Source organism: Onychomys torridus, chromosome 2, assembly GCF_903995425.1.
Source record: "Onychomys torridus chromosome 2, mOncTor1.1, whole genome shotgun sequence".
Classification (NCBI taxonomy): Eukaryota; Metazoa; Chordata; class Mammalia; order Rodentia; family Cricetidae; genus Onychomys; species Onychomys torridus.
In genome coordinates this window covers 145,549,701-145,563,853 of record NC_050444.1, presented here as the reverse complement: position 1 = coordinate 145,563,853, position 14,153 = coordinate 145,549,701, and the positions used below count along the sequence as shown (strand labels likewise).

General features: G+C 51.0%; 1 protein-coding gene across 1 annotated transcript in view; it reads left to right on the top strand.

The window, feature by feature from the left end:
- Positions 1-591: 591 nt before the first annotated feature.
- Positions 592-14,153, top strand: part of Epb41 (erythrocyte membrane protein band 4.1) — a 165,170-nt gene continuing 151,608 nt past the window's right edge. Inside the window, exon 1 of the mRNA XM_036177794.1 lies at positions 592-879. The gene's annotated coding sequence lies outside the window, so the exon portion shown is untranslated. The remainder of the gene's footprint in view (positions 880-14,153) is intronic.

The following is a 14,153-nucleotide window of genomic DNA, read 5'->3' as shown; positions in this document are numbered from 1 at the left end:
AAGAGCCTTTGAAATCCTGGGGTGGTTTAGTTAGGATGAGTCTATCCTGGGAGACGGCCAGCTTCCTGACCTTGGCACTATGTGAGCAAGGGCAGGTCTGAAACGAGGGAGAAGAGGGGTCTTAGGCCAGTGACCACTTAACCCTTCCAGGGCTGATGGGGGCAGATCCCTAGGAGAAAAGAGGGAAGTCCCTAAGGGACAAGGTGGGCACAAGAGAAGCCACAACTCCAGTTAATGAACACCTTCCTGGGTCCCCCAGGCTTGCGATTTCACAAATACCACTCATTCTCAAGAAAACATCAGAGCATTTCTAGTTGAGGGAACTCATACTCAGAGAAGTGACTTGCTCAAGGTCACACAGAATGGAGTAGTGAGACAGGTGATCCAGGTAAGTCTACGTCAAGGTCACTTCCTCAACTCCCTAAGCACAACCTCCAGTCCAACCTAACGCCTCAGGGTCAGCACCACGTGGCAAATGGCTTTATACTTTTGCCGCATGACGTCAGCGGCCACACCGGCCAATCCAGGAACTCCATGCTTCCCCTCCCCTGAGCGCTCTGAGTCTATCAGGAGCTGCCCGAGGCAGGGCGTCCCAGCCTGGCCGCACCTGCAGCCCCCGCCCCTTCCCGGTTGCGACAGTCGCGCTGTTGGGCTGGGTCCTGCCCGCCGCCTCAAAGATTGGCAGTTGTCTGCACCAATTAGAGGACCTCCCGAGGGGAGGGCGGGGCCTCGCATCAGAGTTGCCCTGTCAGTGCAGGTGGAGGCCCCCGGCGGGGCAAAGTGGCAGGAACCTCTTAAAGGGAGAGTCGCGGAGAGCGAGGACGCGGCCCGGCCCGGCCTGGCCAGGTCCCTGCCAGGTCTCTGCCCTGTGCAGCCCAGGTGAGTCTGGACCGCCTTAGGGGGTGTCCCCCCCCCCCCCCCCGGTGCCTGGGAGAGACAAGGTTCAGGACCCAGAAGCCGGTTCCCAAGGGCCGGGGCCATCCCGGGAGCGGCGAGCCAAGGGTCACGGAATCCCCGGCGTGAGTGCTGGAGATCCTGGGCTGCGTGCTCCGAACTTGAGGTCCCCAGGGGTTCTGGAGTCTCAAAGTTGAGGGTGCGTGGAGCTCGGGAGACGGCGTGCAGGAGCTCGCTCCGGAACTGGAGTCCCGTCGTGGGTGTCCGCAGCGGGTCTCTGCGCCGTGGCGCAGCCCCAGGCCGTCCGGCCAGCCCCGCCCTGCGTGCCCCGCGTGCTCCTGGCGGCCTAGAGGACGGTGGGAGGGGGACCCTGGGAACCCCGCTCGGGTCCTTATGTAACTGACTGCGTTTCTGGACCGCGGGACCCGCGAGGTGCGACCCCGGCTGCGCTCGTCAGGGTGGCCCTCGGGTCGCCGCCCGGACGCACGCACTGGCGTCCAGGCTGGGACTTCCTCGGCCTCAGGTCTCCTGGTCTGCTCGGGGCCAGGCTCCTCCTCTGTCTTTTCTGGGTTCCCTGTCTAACATATTTCCCTGTCTGCCCTCGGTGCTTCCCCAAGAGTTGTCTTCAAGCCGCACTTCCCTGCAGGCCCCACCTCTTTGGGGAGGACCGGACCTCCGCAGCCCTGCGGGCTGGAGGCGGGGACTTGTTCCGAAGGACCCCAAGCCCAATCTGCTGAGGACGGCGAGGGAGGGGAGGAAACCTCATGGGTTGTGTAGTTATTTCAGGGCCCTTGGATTACCCAGGGAGGGAAAGGCTGCGTGTAAGCGGTAGCCCCTTCTCTTCCCCTGGAGCCTTCTCCCAAACGTAGAGGCTTGGGGCGAATGGCTGGTCGGGGTGGGCTTCAGGGCAGCTGGGAGTTCCAGGGGTAGCTAGCTGCTTGGTGCCAAGTCAGGGTCGGGTCCTCAGCTATTGAAGGGGAGAGGGAGAGGCCAGAGCACTGTCGCAGAACCTCTTCTCCCCCATCCTTCAGTAATTCTCGTCTCCACGTCCACACCCGGGCACGGGCCCGGAGGTCGATGCTGGCAGCGGGCTGGGGTGGGGAAGGGAGGTCAGGGAGACTTGCTTGGGGATGGAGGAAGAAGAGAAGTAGAAACAACAGACGTTATGTTTAAGGAGCACCTGTTGGGGTTACTTCTTGCCATCAAGACCCTCTTAAGCCAGAGACAGACCCCAGAAATAGCTTTCAGTGGCAGCCTCTGGGCCCTGCTGCTGTTGGGTGCACAGAAACAAGGTGTTAGAGCAAGTTGTGAGGTGGAATGGAGGAGGGAGATTGCAGAAAGAGGTGCAAGGTCTGGGAAGAAAGGGAAGCAGACACTCTAGGGAACAGAGAGGGAGGGTACTGTCAGAACCACACAGATTTTACACGCAGAAGAACTAAGTTTGAGTCCCGGGCCAGCTGTTACTGTGTGACCTTGCCTAAGTCACTTGCCCTCTCCCAGCCCCTTTTAGCCAATACTCTGGATCTTACAGGCATCAGATGAATCAAAAAGTATGCAGGGGCTGGACCGGTGGCTGGTATGAGAACACACCAGTGTTGGGTGTTTTAAGAAGGGAATGGAGTGGAGGGTGGGGGTGGGTGGAACCTGAGGTTTCCCTGTGTATACAGGAGATTTAGTCAGCGCCTGCTAGGTCTCAGCAACATGGGGCTTGGGTGGAGTGGCTGGATGTGTGGGTGGCACCCCACACCCGGGCAGTCTCCTGATCAACATGTCCCTGCACTGTCTGGACCAGGCTGACTTCCCTCTGTAGGCCCTGGGTGCCCACAGACACTCCTAGGACTACCAGGTTGCCCCACCTATAGGCCAGTGGGGATGAGGCTCTGGCAGAGCCAGCATTGACTCTGCAGAGTGGACCCTGGCCAGGAGCCTGGCTGGCCGGAGAGGAATATCCCAGGCTGGCTGGGAAGATGCTGACGCGGAGCAGGCCCAGCACTCTGTGAGCTGGAGCTAGGCCCAGCTGAGAGGACCCGGGTGCTGGGTGAGACAGAGGCTAGGGTGGGAGTCAGGAGAGAAAATACCAAGAGAGAGGCCTAGCAAGGACCCTCAGACTGAAGGCAGAAAACCTCATTTGGTTGTTTCCTAAGCCTCCTGAGCACCTACTATGTGCCATCCAGGTTTCCTAGCAACAGAACTGGATAGGACACTCACATAGGTCTCATTGCCAAGGCTGTAGTGGCCTAGATCTGTGGGGTTTGCAGATTGGGTTTGTATGACAGGCGTGTGTGTGTGTGTGTGTGTGTGTGTGTGTGTGTGTGTGTGTGTTCAGAATTTCCCCAGAGCCTACAGTTTGTCACAGGGCAGGATTCCATCCTTTCATAGTCTGTGGGCCCGGTACTTTTCCTCCTGGATCTCAGTTTCCCTCTATACTATGGAGAAGGAAATGAGCCTGTGGTCTCTGTGTGTTCTAGCATTTCTGTATTGGTGACTTTTTAAATATATAATTTTATTTATTTTTATTTTATTTGCATTGGTGTTTTGCCTGCATGTGTGTCTATGTGAAGGTGTCAGATCTTGGAGTTACAGACAGTTGTTAGCTGCCCTGTGGGTGCTGGGAATTGAACCCGGGTCCCTGGGTCCTCTGGAAGAGTAGTCAGTGCTCTTAGCTGCTGAGCCATCTCTCCAGCCCTGTATTGGTGACTTTTGACAGTAGAAAATGATCATGCCTCATGAACTGGTTTAGAACTTAGACTCATAACTGTGTGAGGAGATAGAATGGGGTTAGACTGAGGTTGTGTGTAGTGAGCCCACAGACCCTGTTTTTGGCCTTGTTCTGTAATTAGTTAAGGCCATTGCCTATTTATTGTTCTAAGGCTGTGTGTAGCATTAACTCACTTAATCCTTAGCACCTCGTGGAGCTTCACACCTGTTCCATAGGAGTTTATGGGGGCAAACTGCCTTGACCAAAGCCACACAGCTATGAAATGGCCAGCTTAGGGTCTGAATTTAGAGCCGACTGCAAAGCCCACTCTTCCCTAAGACAGGAAGCCTTCATTTCACAGTACTCCGTCCCTACTGAGGGGCTTCATTCCTCAGTCCTAACCTATAGAAGTGCTTAATGACTTGTGGATCAAGCTCTGAGCTCTGGGATATTTGAGCTGTGGATCTGGAAACAGGTTGGAGAAAGACAGGAGACATGATATACATCGCAGGGGTTTATTCAGACTGTGTGGTGCAAGAGATGGACATTGGAAAGTAACCTTGGGTCTATCTGGGGCCTTAGTTTCCTCATCTGTAACATGTGGATCTGAGTGAATGTAGACATCCCTCGACCTATAGATTAGTGGCTGAGGTCAGCTGTAGGGATAGACCAGGGGTCATGGTGCCAATGACCGAGCCTGGAGAGGTGGTTTCAGGAGCAGCTTGTGTCCTGAAGCTGACTGTTCGACAATGACAGTTTCAGAGGAAAGAGTTCAAAGGCTTGTCTGGACTGTGCAGCTAGCGCTGCTGAGACCGAGCGGGAGGAACCCGAGCGGGAGGAATGAGGGAAATCTAGACAACACAGTCCACATGAACACAAGCTTTGATCACTTCAGTAGGCTTGGGGACCCAAATGATGCCACCAAGGACACACAGAGAGTTCCTTCACCCTCTGTCCTTGTCTGTAAAATGGGAACAGTAACAATTTCACTATCACAGTGCTCTGGGTGACTGTGAAGATCAAGCTGGAACATCTGTAGAATTGGGAGAATATGGTGGCTGGTCATTTTTCAGTCCAAAGCTGCAGTACCGGGTGTGTTTGTGGGGAGGGGCATTTGCCATAGCCCTGATGAACTTCTCATGGTGTGGACGTGCTGGAGAATACCCTAAGGTCAACAGCAGAGCTTACAGAGCCATTGAAGCACCTAGGCATTGTGCCCAGACTTCACTTCTTATTATCTCCCTCGGTCCCAACAGCAGCATTCCTGTTGGGAAGATGGTGGCCTCACCCACACGAGGTCCCTCCAAAGCCTCTGTCTACAGCTCTTTGTAGTCATAGTAGCTACAGGTTATAAACAGATGGTATGCCAAGCATTGTTCAAAAAGGTTTTCATATGTGAACTCTTAGACTCTTGCCTAGCCCTAAGTGGTAGATCCAGATGCTACTCTGTATGTTTCAGGTAAGTAAAGGAGGCATGGAGAAATTAAGAAATCTCCCAAATGACAACCAGTGGTAGAGTTGTAAATGGTAGAGGCAGGATTTGACCCAGGTACTTACGGTCTCCTTGATGTGTGCATCACAGCAGTGATTTAGTGAATTTACACCTCCATGCTGCACTGTAGGTTCTATAAGGTCTGACTTCAGACTGCGTTCCCAGTACCTGGCACCTGGGGCTGCTATGGATGTCCACAGGAGACTGGACCCAGATGATAGCTTCCTGGATAGTATCTGGTCATCAGAGTGCCAGAGGCACACCGGGGTGTGTGGGGGCAGGTTCCCCACAGGCCCAGGCCTAGCTGATCCGGACCCCAGAGTTTATTTGTGCTGTGTCTCATCTCTGTCTTTTGTTTCCATGTGCCACTGTGACGATGGCTCCACTGTCCCTCCCCGACCGGCTGTTGACCACAATGGCTACTTCTGGGTAAGTACTGCTTGGACATAACTGGCTGTTCTGTGCCATTCCGATGCATGCATGTGCCTCCGGGGCCACCGGGAGGCACAAGAGGGCAGGGCAGAAGTGCTGAGAGAAGGTACTCTCTGGAGTTAAGATAGTGAGTCATTTCTTTCTTGATATCTGACATAACGGGTAGTGATTTGGGGGAGGCCTGACAAAGACCCAGAGGGCTTTAGGGCAGATGGCTTGGAATAGAATCCTTACTGTGCCACTTACAAATGGGTGGCTCTTTGTACCACAGTTTCACGTCTGCAAAAGGAGAATATTGATACCTTCTAGATACATGCTTTTGCTCCTATACACAGGCCCCACCAGGGCAGCTGTTTTGTTCCACGGCTATGTCTCTAGCACCAAGGACAGAATGGCATGTAGTAGGTGCTCAGTTGACATTTCTGAATGAAGAAGTTTGTTGATGCTCTACTAGGTATCCAGCCATGTGCTGTGAGTTGGACTAAATGAACAGTTAGTGGATACAAAATATCTACTATCTTTGAGGCTCAGAAAATGTAAGATGGATACAAAATGTCCACTATCTTTGAGGCTCAGAGACTGTGAGACCCTTATCTCATCACACAATTGTGAATTCTTTAGTGAAAGGCAACTGGACCTCCTGGGAGGGTGGGCCTGGCAAAGCCTTTAGCTTTCCTCTGATGGGAAACTTCCCAAGGGGCAGTTGGGAAGGTTTGGCCTGAAGGTGGGAGGGGTGAGGAGGGATTCCAAGTAGTTATTGTCATTTTCCTAGTGGTGTACCCTTGGCAAGTGGTAACTGGATCTTGTGACCTCATCTGTGACATACATATCACAAGACTTTTCTCCAGTGGGTGTGGGAAGGCGCATCCAGAAGCAGCCCAGCATGAGGCTGATCAGTAATATTTGGCTTCCTCAGCTTAGGCTCCTCCTGGAAGAGGGTTCAGAGAAGTGTTCATCCTTTTGGCTCCTTACTCCTAATTTTAACTCTTATTTGCTGGACTGGAATCCAGGATTCAGGAGTCCCTGAATGCCCCTGCACTGGAACGCAGACTGGGCTCTGCCTGGTGTGATTAACTGTGTGACCTGGCTCCGCGGCCCTTCTTAGCCTTGGTGGCCTGGCCTATGAAACAGGGTTAATAAATGACTCTTCCCTCGGAGAGTTGTTTGACTCCAATAGACAGATAGATAAGCATTAAATTAGCATTATTGCTCGTGTGGCTTTAGTTGGGGGAAGGACTGTACAGCAGTCCTTCTTTTGGGCTACCAACCAGCTCCCAAATCATGACACGGAGACTATTATTAATTATGAATGCTTGGCCTTATCTTATGCTTGTCCCACTAGCTCTTCTAACTTAAATTAACCTGTTTCTCTTCATTTATGTTTTGCCTCGGGGCTTTTTACCTTTCTTTCCTTCTGTATGTCCTACTCTGTGGCTGGCTGGCGTCTCCTGCTCTTTCTCACTTGTTCTCCCCCCTCCCCACTCCTGAATCTAGATTCCTCCTCCTCCTATCCTCTCTGCCCACTAGCCCCTCCTATCCCTCTCCTGCCTAGCTATTGGCTGTTCAGTTTTTTACTAGACCAATCAGGTGCCTTAGGCAGGCAAAGCAACACATCTTCACACCATTAAACAAATGCAGCATAAACAAATGTAACACACCTGTACATAGTTAAAGTAATACTGCACAACACAGACAATGTAACACATCTTTGCCTAGTTAAATATTCCACAACAAAGAATCCTGGAGAATTTTGTCCCCCTAAGTATAGGTGTCCTGAGAAGTTCAAGTCATATGTATCACTGCCAATTATCTTGTTTTCCATATTCCAGTTTTTGCTGTTTTATTTTAATCTTTTCATTTTAACTTATTTTTAAAATTTATTTCTAAATTTTAAATTGTATTATTACCATTATTATTATTATTATTATTATTATTATTATTATATTATTTGTGTGTGTGTGTGTATGTGAGAGAGAGAGAGAGAGAACATATTAATGTGTGTGAATGAGGGAGTCAGGATGCTTCTGTGTTACAGATGTCAGAGGACAAGTTGGCTCCCTTCCCTGTGGATTGAACTCAGGTCCTTGGGCAAGTGCCTTACCCACTGAGCCATCTCTTTCACTGGCCCTGTCTACTCCTCCAGGCACATGACCTCTTGTCTTCCTTCCAGTGACTTACCTCCCAGTGACCTTTTTTCCTACACAAAATATTGATTTTTATTTTATGTGTATTAGTGTTTTGTCTGCATGTATGTCTGTGCACACCATGTGTGCCTGCTGCCCTCAGAGGCCAGAAGAGTGTGTCAGATCCTCTGGAACTGGAGTTACAGACTGTTGTTAGTTCCCATGTGGTTGCTGGGAATCACACCCAGGACCTCTGAAAGAACAGCCAGTGCTCTTAACCCCTGAGCCATGTCACCCCCTAAAAGAGCAGTACCATGTCAGTGTCCTCTCTGGCCACCTCTGGTGCCCGCTCCAGGCTGGTGGGAGCGGAGCTGCTGTACTAAGTTCCGAGAGGCGAGATTTTAGAAAGCAGGAAGCTGCTGGGCAGCACAGTGGCGTAGGTCAGACAGACCTGGCTGTGAACCCAGCACCGAGTGCTTACTAGCTGTGTGGCCTTAGGCAAGATAGCTTCTTGGAGCCTCAGTTTTCCTATCTGTTAAATGAGGAGAATAAAACAACCCCTTCCCTCCTAGGGTTCTTGTGAGGATGAAATAATCAGCACCCAATAAATGGTAGTAATGGTTGTTATTACCATAATTATGACTACGGGCATCATTTCCCAGAATGTAAAGATGTCCCTCTTGGGACAGTAGAAATCAGGTCTGGGAGGGCACCACTGGGAGCAAGTGGATAGCAATCTAGTTTGACAGGTTCCAAAAGGTATGTAGGGGGAAGGGGGAAGGGAGCTTCATAGAGGTAAGAATGTGCCTCCATTTCTTAGCCACGTGCCTTTTCTGGAGCCTAGTCTGTGCCAGGCCCTAGGCTGGCATGGGGCTAGAGTGACTCTGTGTGGACCCTTTCCTCTGCCTCTGCGGAAGCTCAGTGTCTAATTGGGATGAAGGGCCCTGAAAGCACTGCATCGGACTCTGATGCTGAAATGACTTTGAAGTGAATAGGTGTTCTTAGGCAGAGGCTAGGAGAAAAAAAGGCTGTTCCTACCGGAGGAACTGTGCATGCCAAGATGTGGAACTTACCAGCACCTGGGGAAACACCCCTCCCAAGACAGGCTCCGGAGAATTGGAGACCTGACCCCAGGGCAGTGGGAGCCCTTGGATGTCACTCAAGGAGAGCATAGGCAAGGCCATCTGTTTAGGGGAGGAATGTTGTGATATTGGTCTGGGAACTGTGCCACGCAGCAGCAGGAGATGTCAGATCTGTGTAGGAGGCAGGGTCAGGGGGGCATAATGATGGACTGCAGTGGACAGGCAAGTGAGGACTGAGGTGAGAGTGAGCCCTTGGGGCCTGGGGTGATTTGGATCCAGGGGATACTTTGGCTGAGGGGTGTACCTGAGCAGGGGAGACAGAGCAGGGGTAGGGAAGGAAGCCACTTAGCTGTGTCTCAGTACCTTCCCTCTTTGACGCCTTGTCTGAGCTGGACATCGGGGCTCAGTGTCTGGCCCCCAGGACTTATCCTCTTGTCTTAGGGATTCCTTTGTGTGATTCTGGTGGGTCTAGCAGGGATATATGCTCTTAGTGTCGGTGCCTGACATGGTCTGGGTGGTACAGAGAAACCCTGGGCTCTAGGCCTGTCCATGTCAGCCTCTCTCTTACCCTCCTTTTCCTTGAGTACAGACACATAAAAAACCTGTTTTGCGTGTCTCTCAGATTCAGTGGGGAAAGACTAGAGACGATGAATCTCTATGGAGCGTGGGCTTGGGTTAGAGTCTAGGGGCAGAGACAACTCCCACAAGTTCCTGTCCCTCGGGTGCACAGTGAGCCCAGAGCATCAGGGCGACTCCTAGGACTCAGAGGGAAGAGTGAAGAGCTAGATGATATGAGTTCTCTAGGCGGGCAGTGGAGGGAACAACCTTGTGGGTACTGTACACAGCATATGTAAAAGGCTTCAGCCTATGTCATGTGCTCAGGGTGGATGAACACTGTGGTGTGGCTGGGGCAGAAAGGGGGAGGTAGAGATGGGAGCTGAAGCTGGAAAGGCAAGTGGGGTCACACTGTGTGGAGTTTGGGGGCTGACATCTGACTCCTCATGCCTTCCTGAACCCCCACTTCCTGAGATAGCTTGGGCCTTTTCTACCCTGTTCTTTCATTTCTCTGCCTCCCCCCCTTCCAATCCCCACCCTCAGTGGCTCCCTTTAGACCAACAGTTTGGGTTCTCAGGCAGCCCCATCACTGACAAGCTCTGTGGGCTTCAGGCACTGTGGCCCCACTCTGTATCTTAGTTTCCACCTCAGGGAAATGAGGACGTGCTGGCCTTCCTCAGAGAGCGGGTCAGAGGCCTCAGTGGGTGATCCCTGAAAACTGGTCCAGTGTCTACACGGTGCAACCACACACAAATAGTCATGAAAGCTCTCCACCTCCTGGTCCCCACCCGTGGCTTCCCCTGCCTGTCCTGGCAGCTACACTGGCCATAAAGGAAGGAAAGGAGTAAGAAACAAGTTTGAGTCTCCAGGGGGGTCCTGGCCTTCTGCCGAGATGGCTCCCCTCCTGCTCCTTGACCCTGCCTTGGCATCGGGCCCAAGGACTCTTAGTCCTGAGACCTGGGCACCCTTTGTCCCTTACCCTAGATGACCCTCTCTTGTTGGAGGCCAAAGCCAGCAGTAGTCCGGAAACATGGACAAATATTTAAGAAATTAGTAGCTTTCTTTTTTCCCCCCTTTCTTCTGGCATGGAGATGGGAGTTAGGTGAGAAAGTCTGTGTCTCTGAAGGCCATGGCTAGTGCAGCCCTGGATTGTCAGATTGGTGTGGGGGTCAGTGTCCCGCAAGGGCTGTAACTCTCTGGACTCCCTACTCTGGCTCTGGCTTTCCCTTGAGCCTCAGTTTCCTCTGCTGTGGAACAGGGCTGATCTTGCTGTGAGGAAGGCTAATAGTGAAGAGGAAATACCAGTAACTCCTGAGAGTGGGTCCCTGCTGTCATTGTGATTGAGACTGCTGCTTTGTCTATTTGGGACATAGTCTGACTCTGTAGCCCAGTCTTCTCTTCAGCTCATAGCAATCCTCCTGCCTCAGCCTCTTGGGTTCTAGGATCACAAACGTCTACCTCTTAAACTTCTACCCTATCCCATCTGAAGTTTAATATGGTTCCTTTTTGGATTTGTTGTGTGTGTATCTGGTGTGTCTGTGTTGTGTATGCATGTGGTAGAAGTGCATGCCTGTATGTGTGTGTGAAGGCCAGAGGAGGATGTCAGATACCCTGTATAACACTCTATCTTATACCTTTGAAGCAGGGTCTCTCTCTGAGTGCAAAGCTCTCATTGTTCATCTGGGCTGGAAACCAGCAAGTCCCAGTGATCCTCCTGTCTCTGTTCCATCTCACAAAAGTACTGAAGTTACAGGAGTACTCAGACCATGCTCACCTTATTATGTCGGTGCTGGATATGAACTCAGATCCTCATGACTGGACAGCAAATGCTCTTAACCATTGAGCCATCTCTCTAGACCCTCTTCTAGAATTTTGAGACAGGGTCTAGACATATATTCTAGGCTGGTTTGGTACTCTCTGCATAGCCCAGGCTATCCTTGAACTCTCCTACTCTTGCCTCAAACTCCTGAGCGCTGAGATTACAGGTGTGTGCCACCGTGCCTGTCGATAGGTTTCTTATTGAATAAACGAAACCCAATGAGCCAGTTTTGAAGCCAGAGGCTCAGCATCTTAGCCTTCTCTCTCGGTTGGCTGGGATATCATAGCTTCACCCACGACAGTTTCCCTTCTGCAGCCTCCCCTGATTAGATGCCACTGTGCACAGGGGCAGATAGTAGAGAGGGTCCTGCTCTGCCCAGGTCTAGGCCAAGGGGACAGAGATGGACTATGGTGAGTTCCTTGGAACTGACCTTTGGGAGTAAGGATGACACAGACTTCTGCAGAGGCCAGAAAGGCTTCAAAGAGAACCCCTGGCCTGCAACTCCAAGTGCAGCAGGGTGGGAGCTGCATCAGCTTTTCCAGCTCTTCCTCCACCAGGCTTTTAGGGGTCACTGCTTTGATTTATGAAAGGAGGGTATGGAGTGATCATAGGTCCCTGATACATGGTAGGTTTAGAAGTAGATACCTGGGGGGTAAGGGTGTAGCTCAGTTGGTAAGGTGCTTGCCTAGCATGCATGAAGACTTGGGTTGGATTCCCAGCATTCCCAGCACCTCCAGCATCACATGAGCCCGATGGGGCATAGTGGCACAAGCCTGTGATCCCAGCACTCTGGAGGTGGAGGCAGGAGGATCAGAAGTTCAAGGTTTACTTCAGTTACATAGTGAGTTTGAGGCCAGCCTGAGCTACAGGAGACCCTGTTTAAATCCCAGCCTCAGGGCTGGAGAGATGGCTGAGTGGTTAGAGCTCTTATTGCTCTTGCAGATGACCTGGGTTCAAGATTCTCAGCACCCACATGGTGATTCACAACCCTCTGTAACTCTAGCTCCAGGGGATCCAATGCCCTCTTCTGACCTCTGTGGGTACCAATTACGGATGTGGTCGCATATGGTACATATCCATCCATCCATCTATGCATCCATCTATGCATCCATCCATCCATCCATCCATCCATCCATCCATCCATCCAAAACACTTACACATACAGTAAGAATAAATTAAAAAGAAAAATCTCAGCTGGGGAGTAGTGGCACACACCTTTAATCCCAGCACTCAGGAGGCAGAGGCAGGTGGATCTCTGAGTTCAAGGCCAGCCTGGTCTACAGAGTGAGTTGTAGGACAGCCAGAGCTGTACAGGGAAACCCTGTCTCAAAACAAACAAACCAACTCCAGCCCCACCACTCACTGGCATGGGGCCTCCAGCCTTTGCTTGACCTCAGTGAGTCTCAGCTTTCCCTGTTATCAAGGGGGAAGCAGATTAGCGCCTTCCCACGGATGAGTTGGACACCACATTGTATAATCTGTGTGAAGTGGTTAATCCACGCTGACACACTGGGATGACTACTGTGGCTGTCCAATAGCTAGTGGATGCCAGGAAAAGAAAAGTCTAGTCAGAACACAGTTCATTGAGTTCAGGGAGCAACCCTGGGTGGCATTTGTCCATTCATTTACCCAACTCACATTTCGGATTTCCAGAGACAGAGCAGAGAAAGGAGGTCAAGGAGAGAGTGAGACAGCAAAGAGGTGACCTCCACACTTGTTGCAAGCTTAAGGGAGTTGAAGCACACAGTCTGTGTCCGCCCTCTTCCCCAGCCCTTAATGATGGGCTTTTACTCTCAGGCATTCTTCCACCCTGGGGCCTTTGCACTGGATAGTTCTGGGACGTTCAACCTTCTATAGCTACAATACCCTTTTGTCTTATTGTCTCATCTTAAAATTTTTGTTTTAATGTCTTCTTCTTAATAAGGCTTTTCCTGATTATCTTTCTTAAAATTGAGATAGTGGAGCAGGAGAGCCTGCTCAGCAGTTAAGTGTGTGTACTGCTCTTGCAGAGGACCCACATTCAGTTCCCAGCACTCATATCAAGTGATTTAAAACTGCCTTAACTCCAGCTCCAGGGGATTCATTGCACCCACATGTACAAACCACCCCACCATCAATTACACATAATTTAAACAAATCTTTTTTTTTTTTTTTTTTGATACAGGATCTTTCTATATAGCCCTGGCTGTCCTAGAACTCGCTCTGTAGACCAGGGTGGCTTCCGACTCACAGGATCCACCTGTCTCTGCCTCCTGAGTGCTGGGATTGAAGGCGTGCGCCACCACACCCACCTAAACACTATTCCTTCTCTGAACTTTGGCACAGTTCACCTCCTTCCTTGCCTTCTCTGTATCACTTGTCACTCTCACCTACTGTCTTTTACTCACAGATTATTTACTGATTGTCGGTTTTCCCTCATTGGAATGTAAGCCTGGTGATAGTGTGGCTTTTGCCTACTCAGTGATTCATACTTGGTATGTGGAACAGCACATAGTGGGTGTTTAATAACTGTCTGAGTGTATTGAGGAGTAGATGAAGCCTTCTCTCTGTGTAGGTTTCAAATGTGTTGGATGTGTAGTAGATTCTCAGTAAATGACCACATGAGAATGTTCATGACCCCAGGGAAAATGAGTCCTCATTCCCCTGTCCATTTGCCAGATAATACTTTGGCTGGATCAACTCTGAGGCCCTTTTGCTTCTGATATTTTCTGCCAGGACATCAGTTTCAGTTGAAGTGTCCAAGTCTTTTGTTCCTAAGTCTGAGCTATGCAGAATTTCTAGTTGGGGCTGTTTGGCTGTTGGGCCCACAATGGTTATTATGTCATTATTGGTAATTAGCACGTAGGCCCACATGATGGAGTTTTTTGTTTTTTCAGCAGAAATTGTAGCAGACAGCTGCGTTAGTGAGTGGGTACACAGCTCCCAGCTCTGAGCCAACAACTTGGGGAGAAGATGGAGGTTTCCTAAGCAGGAGACTCGTGGGTCACCAGCTCAGCTGCTGTCTCCCTGGACAGTATCCTGCAGCATTTCTCCCTAGGACTCTGCTTCCTAGGCCTAG